This window comes from Narcine bancroftii, chromosome 6, assembly GCF_036971445.1.
Source record: "Narcine bancroftii isolate sNarBan1 chromosome 6, sNarBan1.hap1, whole genome shotgun sequence".
Taxonomy (NCBI): Eukaryota; Metazoa; Chordata; class Chondrichthyes; order Torpediniformes; family Narcinidae; genus Narcine; species Narcine bancroftii.
Genome location: NC_091474.1, coordinates 241,902,324 through 241,925,834, shown reverse-complemented (window position 1 = coordinate 241,925,834; position 23,511 = coordinate 241,902,324). Strand labels below are relative to the sequence as shown.

Genomic DNA, 23,511 nt, shown 5'->3' with positions numbered 1-23,511 from the left:
TGTGCCCTCCCTCCCTTATCCATCTATTACCTCCTGCTTTTGGTCCATGCCCCTCCCTCTATCATTTGGTTCGGGCACAAGCACGAAACGTTGGTTATGTATCTTTATGTGTGATATATAAAGTACACTGTCTGACCTGCTGAGTTTCTCCAGGATTGTGTTTTTACTCCTACTAAGTTTCCTCTCATCCTTCATCACTCCAAAGAGAAAAGCCTTAGTTTAGTCAACTGTGATATGTTTCTTTAATCTAGCAATATCCCAGTATATCTCCTCTGAACCCCAACACTTCTACATCCTTCCTGTAAAGAGGCAACTAGAACTAAATGCAATATTCTGTGTGGTCTAACCAGAGTTTTATAGAGCTGTCACATACCTCGTGGCTCTTTAAAGTCCAGCACACCATATGCTTTCTTAATCACCCTATCAACTTGTCCAACCTTTAGACTACGGACATGGATCTCAAGATCCAGCAGTTTCTACGAACTACCATTAATCATGCACTCTTCCTTCATGATCAACCTTCCAAAGTGCATAACTTCACACTTTCCGGATTGTACTTCATTGGCCACTTCTCCACCCAACTCTGCCTCCTGTTTCTACCCTGATGTAACCTATGACAACACTGCACACTAACGTGGTAAAGGTGGTTTTTGAAATGAACTGAAACGATGGCTAATTTAAATTTTGCTACTTTTAATGTTAACAGGCTTAATAATCTGATTAAGAGAAAAAGAGTATTGGTGTAAATTAAAAAATTAAAGGTTGATGTTGCTTTTTTGCAAGAAACACATTTGATTGAGAAGGAACATCAGAAATTGAAAAGAGATTGGGTTGGACAAGTTATAGCAAAAGCAAGATGAGTAGCTATTTTAATTAATTAAAAAGTTATCTTTTAAATTGGAATCAGTTGGTCGACTTTTGATTGTTAAATGTAATTTTTTTTTCTGAGTCTTGGACTTTAATGAATATATATGCTCCTAATATAGAGAATGAGAAATTTATGTTGGATTCTTTTCTTAACTTAAATCAAGCATATGAAAACATTATAGTAGGTGGTGTTTAGTAATTGGTGTTTGGATCCATTATTAGATAAATCTCCAAAAACAGTAGTTAGGACTAAAATGGCTAAACAGCTAAAGGTGTTAATGAAAGATATGAATTTAGTAGATATATGGAGGAGGCTAAATCCTAAAGAGAAAGATTTTTTGTGTTATTCATTTCGACATGATTCTTATTCTAGGATGGATTTACTTTTGGTATCAGCACACAACTGCAAGGTCGTGTATTGAAGGCTGAATGTAAGAGTAGTAGGATTTGGTCTCATCATTCTTTGTTATTAATACATGATCCTTTATCTGGACATCTAAAATCCGGTTAGCTCTGGCGGTTGGGGGAGGCGGTCAGGGAAGGTGGCTGAGGGAGACTGCCGGGCAGCTGAGGGACCGGCGGTCAGGGGAGACAGCTGAGGGACCGCGGTTGAGGGTGGAGGCCAGGCGGCTGAGGGACTGGCAGTCAGGGGAGACTTCCGGGCAGTTGAGGGAAACAACCGAGGGACTGCGATTGGGGGAGGCGGCTGGGCAGCCCAGGGACTGGCGGTCGGGGGAAGACTGCTGGGCGGACGAGGGATCAGCGGTTGGGGGAGGCGGCTGGGGGGTGGGTACAGCAGCCGAAATCTGTAAAAATCCGAAATTTGGAACCCACTGTCCCCCAAGGGTTCCAGATAAAGGATCGTGTACCTGTATATATCGATGGAGATTTAATTCTCTGTTATTGAAAAATGTAGTATTTTGTAATTTTATGAGATCAAGTACAGTTCTTTTTGAAAACAAATGTGGTTCAGTTAAAAGTAAATTTGTTTTATGGGATGCATTAAAAGCATATTTGAGTGGACAACTTATTAGTTTTACCACTAAAATTAAGAAACATGTAGCTGATGTAATTAAATTAAAGAGATAAAGATATTAGAAAAAGATTTACAGCAAAATTCAACAGAAGTTAAGAAAATGCATTAACTAATATGAAGTTACGATATAATTCGTTACAAACATAAGTTTGAGAAGTTATTACAGAGAACTAGACAAAGATATTATGAATTAAGGGAAAGCTCAAAGTATTAGCTTGGCAGTTAAAAACAGAACAAGTTTCTAGAACAATAAATGCTATTAGGGATGAATCAATAATTACATACAAAACTCGGAGATTAATGATCTGTTTAGAAAATTTTATGAAAATTGTATACTTCTGAAGTAGTGGAGGAATGAGGTCAATATTGATATTTTTAAAATCTGATTTGGATATACCTTTTTTGAGTGGTAAGGATATTAAAGATTTGGATACTTTTTTTTTACTGCTAAATAAGTAATAGATGCAGGAGATGATGGCTTTACTTCTGAATTTTATAAAAAAATTCAGGATCGATAAATTCCATTATTGATGGATGTATTGAAACAGGCGACAGAGGTTCATTCTTTTCCGGATTCTTTTTCTCAAGCAATTATAACAGTTATTCTTAAGAAAGATGGGGACCCATTGAAAGCTGGGTCTTAAAGACCAATTTCATTATTAAGTGTTGATTATAAAATTGTAGCAAAGGTTCTAGCTAATAGGTTGGCTAAATATTTACCAGATTTAATTTATTTAGATCAGGCGGGTTTTATTCAAAATCGTTATTCTGCAGATAATATTGTGAAGTTGATTTCTTTAATTAACATTTCTTGGGAAGGATCCAACCTACCAATGGTTATTTTGTTGGATGCAAAAAAGGCCTTTATTAAAGTTTTTTTATTTTAAGTTTGAGAGATTTAAATTTGTCTTTTTTATAATTGGTTGCTAGAGTTGTACCTTTTTAGGTTGACCAGATCAACTAGACAAGGCTGTCCTTTGTCACCAGCTCTATTTGCATTAGTTATTGAACCTTTGGTTCAGATAATTAGAGAAGGTAGTAATATTAAAGGTATTAAGGCGAAATCTGATGAATTTAAAATTAATTTCTTTGCAGGTGATGTTTTGATATATTTAACAGAACCTCAGAATTCTTTAGAGGTGTTTACATGACAGATTGGAACAGTATGGCGAGATATCAGGTTATAAAATTAACTGGGAAAAGAGCGAGATTATGTCATTAGCTGAAATGGATCATTCTTCTTGTAGGCATATTGTGAAATTCAAATGGTCAGATCAGATCAAGTATTTAGGTGTTAAGGTAGATTGTAATTATAGTCATTTATATGAATTAAATTATTTGCCATTATTGTCTAAAATTAAACATGATTTGAATCAATGGAAAGATTTACCGATTATGTTAATAGGAAGATTTAATTGTATTAAAATTAATATTTTTTCATCAAATTCAATATTTATTTCAATCTATTCCCTGTAAGATTCTTAAATGCTTTGGTGAGGAACTTTTTATGGAAGGATAAATGGTAAGATTTCTTTACAAAAATTAACTTGGAAATATGAAAAAGTTGGATAAAGGAGGTCTGCAATTCCATAACTTTCAAAATTATTATGATGCAGCACAATTGAAATTTATTAATAGGATGTTTGATAAAGATAAACCTTTGGGCTAATATTGAATTATCTCAAATTGGTGAGAAGATGATGAATCAGTTTATTTATACAGGTACACAATCCTTCATCCGGACATCCAAAATCTGGCAAGTGGGGTGAGAGACTGGCAGCGCGAGTCGGCCGGGCGAGGGGGGAGAGACTGGCAGCGCGAGTCAGCCGGGCGAGGGGGGAGAGAGACCGGCAGCGCGTGTCGGCCAGGCGAGGGGGGTGACCGGCAGCACGAGTAGGCCGGGAGAGGGTGGGGCGGACGGGATGGGGGGGGGGTGAAGAGAACCAGCAGCGCGATTGGAAAGGGGTGGGGTTGGATACTGCAGCACAATTCGGGTGGGCTTAAATCTGGCTTTCCGAGATCCGGAAAAATCCGAAATTCAAAACACACTATCCCCCAAGGGTTCCGGATAAAGGATTGTGTACCTGTAGATGGAATCCTAAAATATTGAGTTGTTACAATTTACCTGTTTTGAAATATTTAATGTATTTATGGTATAAAAATATGTAGTTATAGGTACTCAAGGTAAGATTTCAGGTAAAACTCCTTTGTATCAAAATAAGCTCTTCCCCTTCACACTTAATAATCATCTTAAGTTATGGGATCAAAAGAGTATTAAATTTGTGTAAGATTGTTATGAAGCAGGATATTTTATTTCTTTTCAAAAAGAGAAATATGATACATCTTCAAATACTCTTTTTTCTTATCATCAAATTAAAGCTTTATTATTGGATAATTTTAGGCATATTTTACAATTACCTAGATGGTCTAAGTATGAAATTTTACCTACTGACGGTGGTAAGAAATTTTACTTACTGAGATGTATGCTTTATTACAGAATAAAATGCTTTAGTTTGATTTACATAAATATAGTTTGAAATGGGAGAAAGATTTAGGTCTACTTATTTTTCAGGATAATTGGATGAATTTATGTAGGGTTAGTATGACTAAAACTGTAAATGTAAGGTATCGATTAGTTCATAATAATTTTATTCATCAATTATCTTTAACTTCGGAAAAATTAAGGCGATTGAAATTCTTCGGATTTATGTTTTAGATGTCCTCAGGATGTAGGTTTTTTTTTACACTCTACTTGGTCATGTGAGACAGTAAAATCTTTTTAGAAAAGATTTAAGGAATTTTTAAAAGTTATTCTGAAAGTGAAATTTTCATTAGATCCTTTAGTATTTTTGTTGGGTAATATTAAGAGGTTGAGTTTAGAATTAAAATTAAATAGATTTCAAATTGCATTTTTGAGATTGGCATTAGCTGTAGTTAGAAAATGTTTTGCAATTACTTGGAAGAATGAGACCGATTTGAGTATTCAGAGATGGCATATGGAGTTGAGGTCTTGTATTTCCAATGGAGAAGATAACATACAATTTGCGTGATAATTTTTTTATCGTAAAACTTAGAGCCCGTATTTGGATTATATGGGGTTGAATTTTTGAATCTCCTCACCGCACAGTAGTGGTGCTACTCCAAATCATGGTAATTAACTGATGAATTTTGCTATGGTTGATCTCCTCTTTCTTTTTTCTTTCTTTCATCGCAATGACATCATCAGCCATCGACTCGGGCCTGTATTATACTGCAGTGAATACGAGAGGCACGTGAGGTCAAGACGGGATCCAAAGCCTGGTGCCTCTTGATGTCCAACTATTCTCTTTGCATTTGCTCTCAGCTCTCCCACTGAGCTCTTGTCGAGCCATGATATCAATTCATTCACAACCACATACAAATTGCGGGGATTCACGGCACCCGCTCCATTTAACAGTTTGCCCCAGCAGGAGCACCTTGTGTCTCCTAAGCAATTACCTAATGAATAACAGCTTTCCCTGCCAGCTCCCTGTCAGGGTTTGAGCCCGAAACACTCTTGGCATCGAAAGCAAGGTCAATATTCTAAATGGAAGCACAACTTTGGCAACATGAAAAGCGACACCTATTGATTATAAATATGTTTTCACTCTATTTCCAGATTTTTTTTTCTGTGCAGGAAACAGCGGGTCCACAATCTGACTTTGAATTAACTGCATCAGAAAGGGTTAACGATATCAGTGGAACTGTTAAAAGATCAAAGATAATCAAGGTTTCCGTGAGTTGGTTTTTACTTTATTATTACTTTAAAGCTTTAATTTTAACGCATTAGTATTTAATGGAAGTGTAGTTAAAACAAAAAACTTGGCCACAATAATACATTCTGCGCCCAAAGGGAGTCAGGTGCTTCTTGATCGCATGTCAGAATTAAATTTGTAATTTTTCACAAGATTCAACCTTCCGCTTTCCTTGCCATTAGGAGATAAGTGGGTCGCTGCTCCCCACGGAACACATGGACACAAGATTGGAACAGCCACCGCTTTCTCGCAGAGGTTAAAACACGTGCATGCGGGAAATATGACCTGATGTTAAATACTCAATTTCACCCACTTTCCTTGGTATATGGTAAGTAAGTGGCATGTACTGGGGGCAAGAGGAAAGGTCTCCTCGTCAGAATAGAAGAGTTCATCTCTCAGGCCTGGGCCGCTGCTCCGGGCTGGAGTAGGAGGGCTGACAGCCCAGGCTGTGCCTGATTGGAGCCAGACTCACTTCGATGTTCAAGGGTTAAAAAAAAACGTAATTGTTACTTCCTCTAGGAAAAGGGTGGGTGCAGAGTAGGGCTCGTATTTTTATTTCTCAATGAACTCGTCCAAATCTGTCCCGCCCGTCTTCCTATCTAGTCATTCTCAGCTTTCCTTCGTGGTCTTAAGAACAGCTACGATTTTGTCTCCAGCCTCTCACCCATCCCTTTTGGGTGATGGCTTCAGGAGGCTTCTCAGCCTCAACGCGCTGCAAATGACGTTAAGGCAGCGTGGGCGGGACTAGGCCACAGTCCACAGGAGCCAGCATTCCTCCGCAGACAGTCTACAGCTCCGACAGGTTATTTCATCTGTTGCCTTTCTGTAAACGACATTAGTGAAGTCACTTGGGCACTCTCCAAAGCTTTTGCAAAGGCTCTGGGGCCGACATGTCTAGCATGAGCAGAGCTCCAGTATCTTAAATAAAATCTGTTTTAAAGTGTTTGTAAGTGACCTACACTAAAAAACCTGCCCCAATTTATCTCCCAAAAACATATCTATGTACAACCCAAACACATTATCTGTCACAGTATCATTACATGACAATAAAGGAAACTTGAATCTTGAGTCCAAATATGTGGCATCAATCTTGATGGAATAGAAGATTCTAATCTACAATATATATCTGTGTAAAAGTAGACCACCCTTTTTTTGGCCCAAATATCTGGCATTTTCCATATGTCATATGTAAAAGCTGACCCCCTTATTTTTGGCCCAGGCTGCTTGCCCACTGGAGCTCCAAATGCCACGACTGCGAACTTACCACCCGATCCTAGCCGCCCAGCCATCAGAGCCCTGAGCACATCAAATGATGCAGGTACTTACCGCAGTCAAAAGTAGTATCCATGTAATAGTCGACCCTATAAATTTAATGTTAAAAATGGCCTACAAAACTTGACATTTAGACAAGTACATATGGAAAGAGTAGATGTTACTCCCTCACATTCTCATCAGCCCCTTGCAAATCTATGCAAATAAGCACAAAAGATGTCCATAATATGCAAATCTTCCTGAATGTAACAGCGCTCAAGGTGTAGCAAAGTTTTCATCTAATTATCTATTCCCTGTGTGCTTTTAATGACAACTACAAATCAATTGTCCAATATTTCAGAGGATTAAATGCTGAAATACTTTCTGAATCAAAGTTCAAATGTTCAATTATTATTCTCCATTCAATCAACTGCTCTTTGGTGAACTTGAGAAAATACAAATCTGTTGAAAAGGAAGACTTGCCCTGTTGCAGAACCCATCAAAGCATCTTGGAGCCAATCACTAGTCTTGGGAATGTAGAAAAGCTAAAAGTTGACAAAGTACCAGAAAATTCTTCTACAGAATATCATAAACTTGACTGTGGCTAACATTTAAGGTGGAGAAGAACATAATGAAGACAAAACAGAATATTATGAACTAGGGGAAAAAACGCACAAAATTCTAGCATGGCAGCTTAAGACAGAACAAACTAAGAGAATGGTATTGGCATCAAGGAAAAAAGACAAACAAATCACATATAATCCAAAGGAGATCAAGGAAAACTTTAGAGAATTCTATGAACAATTATACCAAACAGAAAACGAAGGGAAAGAAGACAAAATAGATGAATTTTTAACTAAAATTGAACTACCAAAATTACAAATAGAGGAACAAAATAAATTAACAGAGCCATTTGAAATAGTAGAAATACAAGAGATAATAAAAAAACTACCAAATAATAAAACACCAGGAGAGGATGGATTCCCAATAGAATTCTATAAAACATTTAAAGATTTATTAATTCCTCCCCTCCTGGAAGTAATCAACCAGATTGACAAATAACAAAGCTTACCAGATTCATGTAAAACAGCAATAATTACAGTAATACCAAAGCAAGCGAAAGATCCACTCGCACAAGCGTCATATAGACCAATATCATTACTTAACACAGATTATAAGATAATAGCTAAACTATTAGCAAACAGATTAGCAGATTATGTACCTAAAATGGTAAATCTAGACCAAACTGGATTTATTAAAAAAAAAACGCACAACAGACAATATTTGTAAATTTATTAACTTAATTCATGCAGGAGAAGGGAGTAAAGCGCCAACAGTAGCAGTTGCTTTAGATGCAGAGAAGGCCTTTGACAGAGTAGAATGGAATTATTTATTCAAAGTATTGCAAAAATTCAGTTTACCAGAGAAGTATATTAATTGGATTAAAGCATTATATAAGGGGCCATTGGCGAAAGTGACAGTAAATGGATATATATCAAAGCAATTTAATTTAAGCAGATCAACAAGGCAGGGATGCCCACTATCACCCTTATTGTTCGCGTTAGCTATAGAACCATTAGCAGAATTGATAAGAACAGAAAATAATATAAAAGGGATAAAAATAAAAGACAAGGAATATAAAATCAGTTTATTTGCAGATGATGTTATAGTGTACTTAACAGAACCAGAATTATCAATAAAAGAATTATATAAGAAATTGAAGGAATATGGAGAAGTGTCAGGTTACAAGATTAACGTAAATAAAAGTGAAGCAATGCCAATGAATAATGCGGATTTCTCAAAATTTAAGAAGGAATCACCATTCAGATGGCAAATGCAAGCAATAAGATACCTAGGTATACAAATAAATAAAAATCTCGGCCATCTATATAAACTCAATTATTATTCACTAATGAAAAAATTACAGGACGATTTAGAGCATTGGAAAGATTTACCACCAACACTAATAGGAATGATAAACTGTATTAAAATGAACATTTTCCCAAGGATACAATACCTATTTCAGGCATTGCCAATACACTTGACAGAGAAATTCTTCAAGGAGTTAAAGAAAATAATAAGGAAATTTTTATGGAAAGGGGGGAAACCGAGGATAGCACTAGATAAATTAACAGAATGGTATAAACAAGGAGGCTTACAACTGCCAAGCTTTAAAAATTATTATAGAGCCACACAATTAAGATACCTATCAGATTTTTATCAAACAAGGGAAAAGCCAGATTGGATTAGATTAGAACTAGATAAAATAGGGGAAAAGATACCTGAACACATATTATATAAATGGGATGAAAAATTGGTACAACGTAGGAGTTCTCCAGTATTACATCATCTGCTCAATATTTGGAAGAAGATTCATCTAGAAAAGAATAAAACAAATTACCAATTACCAAAACTATAACTGACGCAAAATCAGTTACTCCCTTTTACAATAGATAATCTTTCCTTTAGAGAATGGGAGAAAAAAGGGATCAAAAGAATAGAAAATTGTTTTTCAGGAAATAGATTATTATCCTTTGAACAAATGAAGGATAAATATAATATAACTCAAGATCTTTTCTTTGGCTTGGCTTCGCGGACGAAGATTTATGGAGGGGGTAAAAAAAGTCCACGTCAGCTGCAGGCTCGTTTGTGGCTGACCAGTCCGATGCGGGACAGGCAGACACGATTGCAGCGGTTGCAAGGGAAAATTGGTTGGTTGGGGTTGGGTGTTGGGTTTTTCCTCCTTTGCCTTTTGTCAGTGAGGTGGGCTCTGCGGTCTTCTTCAAAGGAGGCTGCTGCCCGCCAAACTGTGAGGCGCCAAGATGCACGGTTTGAGGCGTTATCAGCCCACTGGCGGTGGTCAATGTGGCAGACACCAAGAGATTTCTTTAGGCAGTCCTTGTACCTTTTCTTTGGTGCACCTCTGTCACGGTGGCCAGTGGAGAGCTCGCCATATAACACGATCTTGGGAAGGCGATGGTCCTCCATTCTGGAGACGTGACCCATCCAGCGCAGCTGGATCTTCAGCAGCGTGGACTCGATGCTGTCGACCTCTGCCATCTCGAGTACCTCGACGTTAGGGGTGTGAGCGCTCCAATGGATGTTGAGGATGGAGCGGAGACAACGCTGGTGGAAGCGTTCTAGGAGCCGTAGGTGGTGCCGGTAGAGGACCCATGATTCGGAGCCGAACAGGAGTGTGGGTATGACAACGGCTCTGTATACGCTTATCTTTGTGAGGTTTTTCAGTTGGTTGTTTTTCCAGACTCTTTTGTGTAGTCTTCCAAAGGCGCTATTTGCCTTGGCGAGTCTGTTGTCTATCTCATTGTCGATCCTTGCATCTGATGAAATGGTGCAGCCGAGATAGGTAAACTGGTTGACCGTTTTAAGTTTTGTGTGCCCGATGGAGATGTGGGGGGGCTGGTAGTCATGGTGGGGAGCTGGCTGATGGAGGACCTCAGTTTTCTTCAGGCTGACTTCCAGGCCAAACATTTTGGCAGTTTCCGCAAAGCAGGACGTCAAGCGCTGAAGAGCTGGCTCTGAATGGGCAACTAAAGCGGCATCATCTGCAAAGAGTAGTTCACGGACAAGTTTCTCTTGTGTCTTGGTGTGAGCTTGCAGGCGCCTCAGATTGAAGAGACTGCCATCCGTGCGGTACCGGATGTAAACAGCGTCTTCATTGTTGGGGTCTTTCATGGCTTGGTTCAGCATCATGCTGAAGAAGATTGAAAAGAGGGTTGGTGCGAGAACACAGCCTTGCTTCACGCCATTGTTAATGGAGAAGGGTTCAGAGAGCTCATTGCTGTATCTGACCCGACCTTGTTGGTTTTCGTGCAGTTGGATAATCATGTTGAGGAACTTTGGGGGACATCCGATGCGCTCTAGTATTTGCCAAAGCCCTTTCCTGCTCACGGTGTCAAAGGCTTTGGTGAGGTCAACAAAGGTGATGTAGAGTCCTTTGTTTTGTTCTCTACACTTTTCTTGGAGCTGTCTGAGGGCAAAGACCATGTCAGTGGTTCCTCTGTTAGTGCGAAAGCCGCACTGTGATTCTGGGAGAATATTCTCAGCGACACTAGGTATTATTCTATTTAGTAGAATCCTAGCGAAGATTTTGCCTGCAATGGAGAGCAACGTGATTCCCCTGTAGTTTGAGCAGTCTGATTTCTCGCCTTTGTTTTTGTACAGGGTGATGATGGTGGCATCACGAAGATCCTGAGGCAGTTTACCTTGGTCCCAACAAAGCTTGAAAAACTCATGCAGTTTGGCATGCAGAGTTTTGCCGCCAGCCTTCCAGACTTCTGGGGGGATTCCATCCATACCTGCTGCTTTGCCACTTTTCAGTTGTTCGATTGCCTTATATGTCTCATCCAGGGTGGGAACCTCATCCAGCTCTAGCCTTAGGGGCTGTTGAGGGAGCTGGAGCAGGGCGGAATCTTGGACTGAGCGGTTGGTACTGAAAAGAGATTGGAAGTGTTCTGACCATCGGTTGAGGATGGAGATCTTGTCGCTGAGGAGGACTTTGCCGTCTGAGCTGCGCAGCGGGCTTTGGACTTGGGGTGAGGGGCCGTACACAGCCTTTAGAGCCTCGTAGAAACCCCTGAAGTCGCCAATGTCCGCGCTGAGCTGTGTTCGTTTGGCGAGGCTAGTCCACCACTCATTTTGGATCTCCCGGAGTTTGCGCTGAAGATGGCTGCATGCGCGACGGAAGGCTTGTTTCTTCTCTGGACAGGACGGCTTTGTAAGGTGAGCCTGGTGGGCAGCTCGCTTCTTTGCCAGCAGCTCCTGGATTTCCTGGCTGTTTTCGTCAAACCAGTCCTTGTTTTTCCTGGAGGAGAAGCCCAGTACCTCTTCAGTGGATTGCAGTATGGTAGTCTTCAACTGATCCCAGAGGGTTTCAGGGGACGGGTCCGTGAGGCGGGTTGCAACGTCGAGCTTTGCTTTGAGGTTTGCCTGGAAGTTTCCTCTCGCTTCGTCTGACTGCAGTTTTCCAACATTGAACCTCTTTCTGGGGGCTTTATTGTTCCTGGGCTTTGGCTTGAAGTGAAGGTTGAGCTTGCAGCGAACCAGCCGGTGGTCAGTGTGGCATTCCGTGCTAGGCATGACCCTGGTGTGGAGCACATCTTGTTTGTCACTTTCTCGCACCAGGATGTAGTCCAGGAGGTGCCAGTGTTTGGATCGGGGATGCATCCAGGTGGTCTTCAGGCTGTCCCTCTGCTGAAAAAGGGTGTTTGTAATGACAAGCCGCTGTTCTGCGCAGAGCTCCAACAGGAGGCGCCCATTGTCGTTGCACTTGCCGACGCCATGCTTGCCCAGGATTCCTGGCCAGGTTTCTGAGTCTTTGCCGACACGAGCGTTGAAGTCGCCCAGGATGACAACCTTGTCGGCTGTAGGGGTACGTTGGATGAGGTTGCGCAGGTCGGTGTAGAACTTGTTCTTTTCTGCTGGTTCCGCCTGGAGGGTTGGAGCATAGACACTGATGAGGGTGATGTGACGCTTGTTTTGAAGTGGGAGTCGCATGGACATGATTCGGTCCGAGAGGCCTGTCGGAAGGTTTTCGAGTTTGGAGGCAATGAAGCTCTTGACCATGAAGCCTACACCAGATAGGCGTCGTTCATCCGAAGGCTTGCCAGACCAGTAGTGTGTGTAGCCCGCGCCGCGTTCTTGGAAGCTGCCTACATCTGCCAGGCGGACTTCACTGAGAGCGGCTATGTCGATGTCAAGTCTGAGGAGTTCATGTGCAATGAGGGCAGACCGACGTTCAGGTCGATGGCTGTCAGTCTTATCTAGCATGGTTCTGATGTTCCAGCATGCTAGCTTGAGTTTGTGAGCATCTTTTGAGGGGGAGGACGTGGAGGGGGAGGACGTGGAGGGGGAGGACGTGGAGGGGGAGGACGTGGACCTGTCCTCGGGCCTGCGCAAAGGAGCTTTTAGGTGGAGTGCAGTGCGCGCAGTACTGGCCCCACCCTTTACACCCATGGTTCGTGTGCCGTGGCCAAGCAAGCTGGGACGTGGCAGCGAGGTCCTTGGGTCGTAGGTTTTATATCAGAGTGGCCTTCTCCTATGCAGGTTTCTTACCCGGGCTGGAGGGGCATGCCTCCCCTCCTAGGTCGGTCCATACTGCCCGGACCGGGGCCTCCGTCTGCCTCACTCGACCGAGGCCGGGGCCGCCGTCTCCCCCTTGCTCCTGCCCGTATCGGGGCCGCCGCCGTCTACCCTTCGCCCGGACCGGGGCCGGGGCCGCTGCTGCTCTCCCTGTGCCCGGACTGGGGCCGCCGTCTCCCCCTTGCTCCTGCCCGTATCGGGGCCGCCGCCGTCTACCCTTCGCCCGGACCGGGGCCGGGGCCGCCGCTGCTCTCCCTGTGCCCGGACTGGGGCCGTCGTCTCCCCCTTGCTCCTGCCCGGATCGGGGCCGCCGCCGTCTACCCTTCGCCCGGACCGGGGCCGGGGCCGCCGCTGCTCTCCCTGTGCCCGGACTGGGGCCGCCGTCTCCCCCTTGCTCCTGCCCGTATCGGGGCCGCCGCCGTCTACCCTTCGCCCGGACCGGGGCCGGGGCCACCGCTGCTCTCCCTCAAGATACAGTGCTGGCATATTACCAACTGAGATCCTACTTGAAGGACAAATTAGGAAGCATTCTGAGGTTACCAGAGGGAAGTAACTTTGAATATGTGATTACAGATAGAATGATAATTAAAATATTTATAACAAATATGTATATTAAACTGCAAGAAAAGGAGAATGAGGAAACAAATGGTAAAACTAAACAAAAATGGGAACAAGATTTAAATATAAAGATAAAAAAGGAAACATGGGAGAAGTTATGTTCTGGAACAATGAGAAATACAATAAACACGAGGTTACGTATGATACAATATAACTGGATACACAGGCTATACATTACACCTCAAAAGTTAAATAAATGGGACCCAACAGTATCTGACACATGTTTTCGTTGTAAAAAAGAAATGGGAACAACAATTCATGCAATCTGGACATGTGAGAAAGTAGAAAAATTTTGGGAAGATCTAAACCAGATATTAAATAAAATTACAGAAAACAATATACCAAAAAAACCAGAGATCTTCCTCCTAAGTAACATAAAAAACAAAGAATTTGGACTTGATTTGGATGGTGCACAAAAAAGATTTGTTAGGATAGCTCTAGCTGTAGCAAAAAAATGTATCATGTCAACCTGGAAATTGGAAGATAATTTGAGAATACAACAATGGTATATAGAAATGAATAAATGTATTCCATTAGAAAAAATAACATATAATTTAAGAAATAATATTGAAATATTTGAACAAATATGGGAGCCATACATGAAACACAATAGAGAAAACCTACCGGGGACATCTACCACCTAAAATAACGAAAGGAGAAGGGAATGAAAAGAATTGACTCAGTGGAATTTCTTGTTTATTTTTATTGAATGACAACATTGTTTGACTGGTTTAATGTATCTTAGATTTTGTACTTTAAATGAATGGGGGGGAGGTAGGGAGGGTGGGATGGGAGGAGAGGGGGGGGGAGAAAATGACACTGTATATATCTGAAAAGGAAAATGTATGTATCTTGATCAATGTGGTTTATGGTGTGAAAAATAAAAAAATTAAAAAAAAAACTTGACTGTGGCTAGCAATTTAACAATACTGCTTTTAGTGAAGCACCCTTCAGTATGGAGTCTGTGCGCTCATGTCTCTGGTGCACAGCTGTACAAAATTTGTGGTTGACGATTGCAAAAGCAAAACAGTTATGCTGCTACCATGGGAAAACTCATTTCATCCATGCTGTTATAGAACACTACAGCACAGAAACAGACCCTTCGGCCCATCTGGTTCGTGCCAAACTATTATTCTGCCTGGTCCCATTGATCTGCACTCAGACCATAGCCCTCCATACTCCTCCCATCCCTGGACCTCTCAACATTTTCTTAGAAGTCAAACTTGATCCCACATTCACCACTTTAGCTGGCAACTTGTTCTACACTCGCACCACTCTCTGGATGGAGGTTCCCCTGAACATCTCACCTTAACGCATTTCTTCTTCGTCTGACCCAACCTCAATGGAAAAAGTCTATTTGCATTTACTCTATATATGCCTCAAAATGTTAATCACCTCTATAAGGTATATTTCCTCATGGAAAAACTCAGTCTGACCCTTATTTCAACCTTGGTAGCATCTATGCTCTGATAAGATGGTAAAATCTGGAGAAAAAATTGTCAGCAATATCTGAAGTATTTTATGTCAGAAATTGGACAGCAAATTCTAGAAGGGTTGAGAAGAATGAGGGCAGATAAGGCAAAGGAAAAAAAATGTATGGAAGCTCACATCAGAAAATTATTCAGATGAAACAAGATTATGTGCATACTCAAAACAAAATACTTCTCTGTACATAAACACGTGACAGCAGAAATATCAGCAGAATTTCCCAAGAGAAAAAGCCAAAAGACTGCTCTTCATTGCTTTTCAAATACTTGATGGAAACGTTTGTATAGATATTGGTTCAAGGCATATGTTCAGTCAAAAAAACCCACAGAAAACAACAGAAGCTTTCAGTAGGCCAAACAGCTTCATAGCAAGGAGCGAGAAGCAGACAATATTTCGGATCCAACATCCTCCACGCAAATGTGAAAGTGAGAAAACTACTACGGAGAGAGATGAAGGATGCAAGAGTAGAAGAGCAAAGTACAAATTACCTACTTTGGTAATTCTTTGGTTAAGAGCAAAGAGGGCCTGGAAGACAAGAATTTAAAGATTCAGAACAGTCTCTTGTGACCAATAAACTAACTAACCCACAAGTCTTTGGAATGTGAGAGGAAACCAGAGAAAATCTCCATAGTCACAGGGGTGGGGGGAAGAAACATACTAACTCCTTACAGACAAGCACCGGGTTTGAACTTGGGTCTCTGGTGCTGTAATAGCATTGTGTCAACAGTCATTCTGTGAATAAAGGGAAATCTATCCTTGTTCTGGCTGGGAGGAAAAGGGGTGACTGCATCTCCTCTGACCTGGAGTTTCAATTTCAAATTCCACTAAGGGAACTCGGACACGAACTCTGAATTTTACACCAGCACTCATTTCACTTTTCATCATTTTTTTCTCCAAATTCCATCCTCACCACCCTCAGTCATCTCCTTGTTTCTCCATCTCCTCTCTGACCTTGTTAGTCTAATATAAACCCTCCTGTGCCCTTCGACAACAACTCCCCCCCCACCTTTATGCTTGATAACTCTTCTTCCCACCTTGGTCTTGGAAAAAGTCCTGACCGGAAAAATTTTTCCCCAGGGATGATGCCTCACATGCCATATCCCTCCAACTTATTTTATTATAAGATTTAAATTGACTCACAATTTTTTTTTAAGGGAAGGGACTCCAACACAGTTGGGAAGAGCAAACAAATCATGGCCTTGCCAACAACACCCACAGCCTGTAGATTAAGTTAATGAAATACATTTATGAATGACTTCCTGTTCCAGGATTGCATGACATAATTACGTGTGGCTGTTTGAGCATTTGAATTACTTCTCCTTTCAAATCTGGAAGTGAGTGGTAATGAAGGTAATGGACTGGTGTGAAGACTAATGTTCATACTGGGACACAAAAGTGCTTAACAGCAATTTTTTTTTAGATACTCAAGTTGAACAAAATTACCAATAGCTCACAATGGCAGGGTTGTTTGGCAATGTTTACATGGACTGTTTACCAATAACCTCTCGCAGAAAAGGTTTAAATCTGCTCTTTCCACAGTATCTGTTTGATCCACAGAATTCCCAGCATGCTTTGCTTTTATGAAGCGAAAAGCATTTTACCAATGGTGGGTGACATTGGGTGCAGCCTTGTTCATTTATATTCAGATATCTGCAACTTTCATTCTTTGGAGAATGTCTTGTCAGGAAAGGATGAGTGAGCTACGGCTTTTCTCTTTGGAGCGACAGGATGAGAGGTGACTTAATAGAGGTGTATAAGATTATGAGGGGCATAGATCGGGTGGACAGCCAGCACCTTTTTCCTTGGATGACAATTACCAATAACAAAGGATATTGGTTTAAGGTGAGTAGAGGTAAGCTTAGGGGAGATGTCAGAGGTCTTTCTCCTCCCTCTCCCCCCCCCCCCCCAACAAACACAGAGTGGTGCGTACCTGGAGTGGTGCACCGCCAGAGATAGTGGTTGAGGTTAACACAACAGGGACATTTAGGAGGCTATCAGATAGGCACATGGATGTAAGAAAAATGGGGAAGAAGTTTTGGACTGTGAGGGAGGGAAGGGTTAGATGATTGTGGAGTAGGTTGGCACAACATTGTGGGCCAAGGCCTGTACTGTGGGCTATAACATTCCAAGAGGCACTGCCATGGTTAGAAGTGGGAAATGATGGCCAACTTTAAGCATGTAAAGATATGCAATTCTTCCGCACGCTGTGCGCCCTCTCAGTCTCTGTACCTCCTCTGAAAATATTTCTCCCAATGGGCTTTCTTGGCTTAATATCTTGCCCTGACTCAAGAGTGGCAAACAGACAGAAGGCAGCCACTCTTAGCTATGGCCTCTATTTTCATTGTATCTTAAAACAGAAACATACTCCCTACCTTCTTCCCTCACCTAGGTAATCCCCAACAAACTAAAATGCATTTGGCATCAGAAGCCTATGATAGAAAATTAAGATTGTTCCACTATTTCAACTATACATGATGTTTGAATCCAAAGCAATCCTGAGTTTTTCCAGTAAGGGTTGGTTTATGGTTAGTGGAGCACCAGCAGCCTAGGTTCGAATCTGGGACTGTCATCAAGGAGTTTGCACGTTCTCCTCGTGGGATGGGTTTCCACCAGGTGCTCCAGTTTCCTCTCACCCTTCAAAATTAAGGGGTTGAAGGTCAACAGGCTCATGGGCCCAAAGGGCCCGTTACCATGGTGAATGCATGTCTAAAACACTTCCGAATATAACAACAAGTTAGATTTGCAAATCCGACATCTACGCCCTTTAATGAATCATAATCTCACACACACTTCTGGGTTATATACTCAGAATGACAGAATTCTAACATTTAGCAGAGCTCTGGCAAGAATGGCATGTTATGTGCACTGAAAATCCCCTACCTTTGATGCTTATTGAAACCTTTATCTGAAGTGAAGCACCCACTGCCAAAAATATTAATCAGTTCATTCATGACCACTTGTGGGACTTGTGAAGACTTGTCAGCAAGGCATCAGTTGCCTTGCATTGAAGGTGATCTCTTATGCTGTGGAAGTGACTAAACCACACAGCATCCGACTCCCAAATGTAAATTGGGAGGCATCATTAGTGTAGCAGTTAGCATGATGCTATTACAGTGCTAGTGGCCAGGGTTCGAATCCGGTCCGGTCTTTAAGGAGGAAAAACCCAACACCCAACCCCAACCAACCAATTTTTTGCTGCAATCGTGTCTGCCTGTCCCGCATCGGACTTGTCAGCCACAATCGAGCCTGCAGCTGACGTGGACATTTACCCCCTCCATAAATCTTCATCCGCGAAGCCAAGCCAAAGAACATCTCCCCATGTCTACATGGGTTTTCCCCACGTGCCTCCAAAAGGTACAGGGTTGTAGGTTAATTTTGGTCTAATTGGGCAGCCTGGGTTTAAATGGCTGAATTGGATTCTACTGTGCTGTAAATAAAATTTTAAAATTAAATTAAAACTTTAATTTGTTTCAAAAGAAAAATATATTTAATAAATGTTTATGGCGAGCAATTCCAGAGGATGCAACTTAAACTGATCAATGCGTTTCAGCCCACTGGGCCCACTTCAGTACCCAGGGTCAACTTATTTTCTCTCATTCCTCGAATTTTATTCACCATTAACCTAAATGAAGGATTAAGGTTTGGCAGCCATTTCCAGCATGCCTTTGGGATGCAACTGGAAGATTGGGCCATCTGAGGGAGGACACGCAAATGCCACTAATTAGTGCCCAAGATTGAGGAGGATAATTTCACCCGGTGAATCTGTGGAATTATTGGGCCAATTAAGAAGTGGGCCTGCTTCATTAAATGCATTTCAAGATGCAGGTATATTTTTGAATAATCAGGACACAAGGGTTATGGAGAACAAGATGGCAAGTGGAGTCAAGTCCATGACCAGATCAGCCACAAAATACATTGCTGTTAGTCTTCCATCCAGACTGGGAAAGGAGAAGGCATTTAAAGTGGGTTCAAGGTTAATGGAATGGACAATATTGCAGGCCATGGGCGCAAGCTATTCTGGAAGGTCAAGGGCAGCAAGGTCAAAGTAACATGATAAAAGTTACACAGCATTCCTATTTTGTAAGCGCTGCTCGAACTCTTTAAAAAAAAAGTAATTTTAAAACATTAGGCTTCTTAGTGCCTGTGCTCTACAGTTTAGTGTTAATGACTTGGCAAATAATTTCCCAGATTTTTGCTTAGGTGGAATATAAGTTTGTTACAACAATATAATATGCCTATACTAAAACATTTAATGAAGTTATGGATAAAGAAAAATAAAATGATAGGCTCTAGGGGTAAATTATTGGCTTTGACTCCGTTGTATAATAATCAACATTTCTTTTTCAATACATAATCAAAGTTTATTGCATTAGAGATTTAAAGATGTGAAAAATTTGGGAGATTGTTTTAAAGAGGGTAAGTTTTTATCTTTTAATCAGATGAGGGAAGATTTTGGTATTGATAAGAATTCTTTATTTCTTTATTATCAAATTCAATTTTTGGTAAAATGTATGTTTGAGAGAGATATGATTTTACCTAAAATGACTAAATTTGAGACTTTTCTTATGGAGGTACCAGAGAAGGGTTATATTTCACTTATGTATCAAATATTACATGATGGTATGGATAAAAAGGGTTGGGATAGATCTAAAATTAAATGGGAAGCGGATACTGGTTTTATTTTTTCCAAGGATGATTGGTTAGATATCTGTTATGATAGTGTAACGAGATTCATAATGATTAATTACAATTTTTTTTACATCAATTATATTTGACACCTGAAAAATTTAAAAAATATGGTTTTAATGAATCAGATTTGTGTTTTAGATGTGTTTTAGATACAGTTGGAACTTTTTTTCATGCTGTTTGGTCATGTATACATATGCAATCTTTTTGGAAGAAAATTCAATCATTTTTAGAATACCTGTATAAGATTAAAATAGTTTTAGATCCAACAGTATTTTTATTGGGTAGTTTGCAACCTCTGAAAGGTTCGGGATTAGATAAATTCCAGCTTGCTTTTGTACATTCAGCTTTATCCGCAGCGAAAAAATGTATTGCTAGTACGTGGAAAGATATAAATATGATTGATTTTAATAGATGGCATAATGAGATGAAATATTGTTTAATAATGGAAAAAATTACATATGTTTCGCGTGATAATTATAATTTTTTTATTAATAAATGGCTGATATACTCAGAATATTTACATTTCAATTTATATTGATTAGATTTTAATATGTATATTTAACTTTTTAAATATTCTTTCTTTTTTTTATGGCTCTCCTTGGAAGAGTTGGCTGAGGAGGGGTTCTTTTCTTTTTTTTTCTATATATATTAAAAAAACATTCATGTTCATGTTTAATTGCTGCATATGTCATATATTATTTGTTTTTTAAACGAACAAATAAAGTTTAAAAAAAAAATTAGCTGACAAAACTGGTGACAGCATTGATGTTGCCTGGGCAGAAGCAGCAAACAAGAACATTCGATAAAAGACAGGATATCACCATCGTGTCTGCTTGCCTTGGGCACCAGAAAACCTGAATGCAGAGATTCAAGAAATTGGAACTATTGCCAACATTAGAAACCAATGAACCCAATCTCAATGACTGAGGGAGTCATGACAAAAATCAAGCTTGGGAGCAGTAAAACGACACGGACATAGACTGCAGGCAAGCAGCAGAAAATGTGTTGTGTAATAAATACAATTTGCATGAACAGTATTAAATAATCTGTGGTGACACCTTTTGAATAATATTCTTAACAGATATTAGCACAGTCAACATGTCCCAAGAATACTCAGTACTGAAGGACCAACCAGAAGCAATGCGATTTTTCAACATTATCTACTAAATTCTCTTGAAATCCATAAAAAAGCAGATCCTAGACTCTGAAGAGCAATTGCTTTGTCTCAGGGAATAGAAAGCACCATCTTGTATATTGCGAACTTTATAATTGCTTGAGCAGCATGCAGACGTCGTTTGTTTTGACTCGTTAATGTAAGGTCATTCCAAAGTAGCATCGACTTTTCCACTGATTATTTGGACTCTTGAAACAGTAAACTATACTTAAAACAATTACTAAATGGACAATAAACTATTAATACATTAATACTTTCAAAATTACACAATCAAAGAAATTATCTGGATCATTAACAGCAGAAAAACAAATTCAAAACTAAAATTGTTTTTCTAAGATGGTAAAAAAACAGAACTTTTAACCTTTTTTTAAAAAATATTTTTTCATTTGCATCAATAGCATAACGTATTTATTTATCCATAATCATACAAGGTCATAAACTGATGCAAAATGATACATAATTTTATATTTTCTCCCCCACCACCCTCCCCAAAAAAGTAGGAAAATAAAGAAAAAAGCCTATCTGAATTGTTCATATATCATTCATTAATTAATTAAATTTCAAATTTATAAATATTATCTTGAACCTCTAAGTGAGCCAAGGTAAATCGGAGTGGGAGTAGCAGTCAGTGTGGATGAACTTTTGCCAATGAGATCCATATATGGCTTCCAAATCTTATAAAATTATTCTGGTTGATTTTGTAAATTATACGTTATTTTCTCTAAAGGTATGTAATTCCATTTGCCATTTATTCAACCCTACACTATTGTCCAATTTCCACGTTACTGCAATACATTTCTTTGCTACTGCTATTGCTACACTTAGAAACTTCCTTTGGTAAACATCTATCTTTAAATTATGTATATCACCTAGCAAAAATATTCTTGGATCTTTCGGGACTTGTATCTTCAAGATTTGTCCCAATAAAATATTCTCATCTTCCCAAAATTTTCCATGTAAGAAAGTTCCGACCTCTTTATTACACCTAAAACACTGATCTGAGCAGTTTGAATTTATGTGGAGTATAATATAATTGATGTAAAAAATTGAATTATACCATTTGGTATCTAACAGTAATTGTGTTAGTTACACTCTCATAACATAATTTTGACCATACCTCGAATTTGTATATTTAAATCTCTTTCCCAACACAGCTTTTAAACTTGACTGTAAGGCTGTTACTATAGAGACACTCAAAAGAATATCAACAATCTTCTGCAGACTGCTTGCAACTTCTAGCTGCTAGAAACTGGCAAAAATATGTTTGCAAGTCATTTTAACTCTTACAATGTACAATTATCTCAAGGGTTTCTTTTCCCTAAAATATACACTCTAACTAGTGCCATTTGCTTTAAATGTTCCAGATGCAACTTCTAATTAGAAAAAGTGATGCATGAAAGCTCAAGTTGTGGGAGATGGTGAAAAAAAATCATGAAAAATAAAGATAGATAAAGAATAAATGAAGAAACCAATCGAAAGGTCACGTTTCACCAATTATTAAACACTACATAGGCAATATGCACTAAACAGGATCCCCTAAAAAGGAACATGCACTTTCTTAAGCCAAAACAGCCACTGTTGTTGTTCAACACTAAACAAAAGGCTTAACAGCTATGCACAACAAATACTGCATTTGTCACTGTAGCATTTAATTATTGATGAGGTGTTCATGATATTATGATCTTGGGATCATTGGTCTGTTCATGTCTTCTTTGATTATCTCATTTTCATGAGATTTTCCCCACATCACTCCATACATCACTTTCGATAATTAGAAATTGCCAAGCAAGGGCCAGAATTGGTCATTTGGTAGTGCAAGGAAGTTATATGCTCCTGAACAAGCAAATGGATACATTGGACCATCCATCTGAACATGCAGTGCTCTGTCAGTATACGAGGGCGGCAAGGTTAGCTTAGAAGTTAGCACGATGTTCTTTCAGCGCCAGCGATTGAGACAGGGGTTCAAATCCTGCACTATCTGTAAGAAGTTTGTATGTTCTCCCCGTGTCTGCATGGGTTTTCTCCGGGGGCTGGGGTTTCCTCCCACTATTGGAAACATACTGGAGGTGTAGGCTAATTGGGTGGCACAGGCTTGGGGGCCAAAATGGCCTGTTACCGTGTTGCATGTCTAAATTTAAATTATATCCTCGAGTGAGGCTTGAACATTTCTGATGTCAGCCTAATATGGGCAGAACCTCCTGCTTGCTTTCCATCATTGATAGCTAAGATTTCACGAGAACTCAGGAGATGTACCTTCTGGGAGATATTGGGGACGTGAGTTTTAGACTGTCCAAATATCAAATGCAATTCGTGAAGTTCGCCTTGTCAGTAACCAGTAACCAGGAAAAGTCTGACTTCCAGTTAAATACCGCACGATGGCATATGGAAATGCTGGATTGCATTCCCTTGGAGAAAATCATCCACAATCTAAGGAGGAAACATGACATATTTGTTAAAGTGTAGTATCCCTATTTGAAATACATGGGCACGCAGATTGGCTAGTTCCTCCTCCTTTC

The 23,511-nt window shown here is 40.1% G+C and overlaps 1 protein-coding gene across 8 annotated transcripts in view; it reads right to left on the bottom strand.

Annotated features, from left to right (window-relative positions):
• Nucleotides 1-23,511, bottom strand: part of LOC138737182 (CSC1-like protein 2) — a 243,333-nt gene that overhangs the window by 182,900 nt on the left and 36,922 nt on the right. Inside the window, exon 3 of one of the 8 annotated variants that reach the window (XM_069887811.1) lies at nucleotides 9,210-9,304. The exons of the other annotated variants lie outside the window; for them this stretch is intronic. The gene's annotated coding sequence lies outside the window, so the exon portion shown is untranslated. The remainder of the gene's footprint in view (nucleotides 1-9,209; nucleotides 9,305-23,511) is intronic. 8 annotated transcript variants of the gene reach the window in all.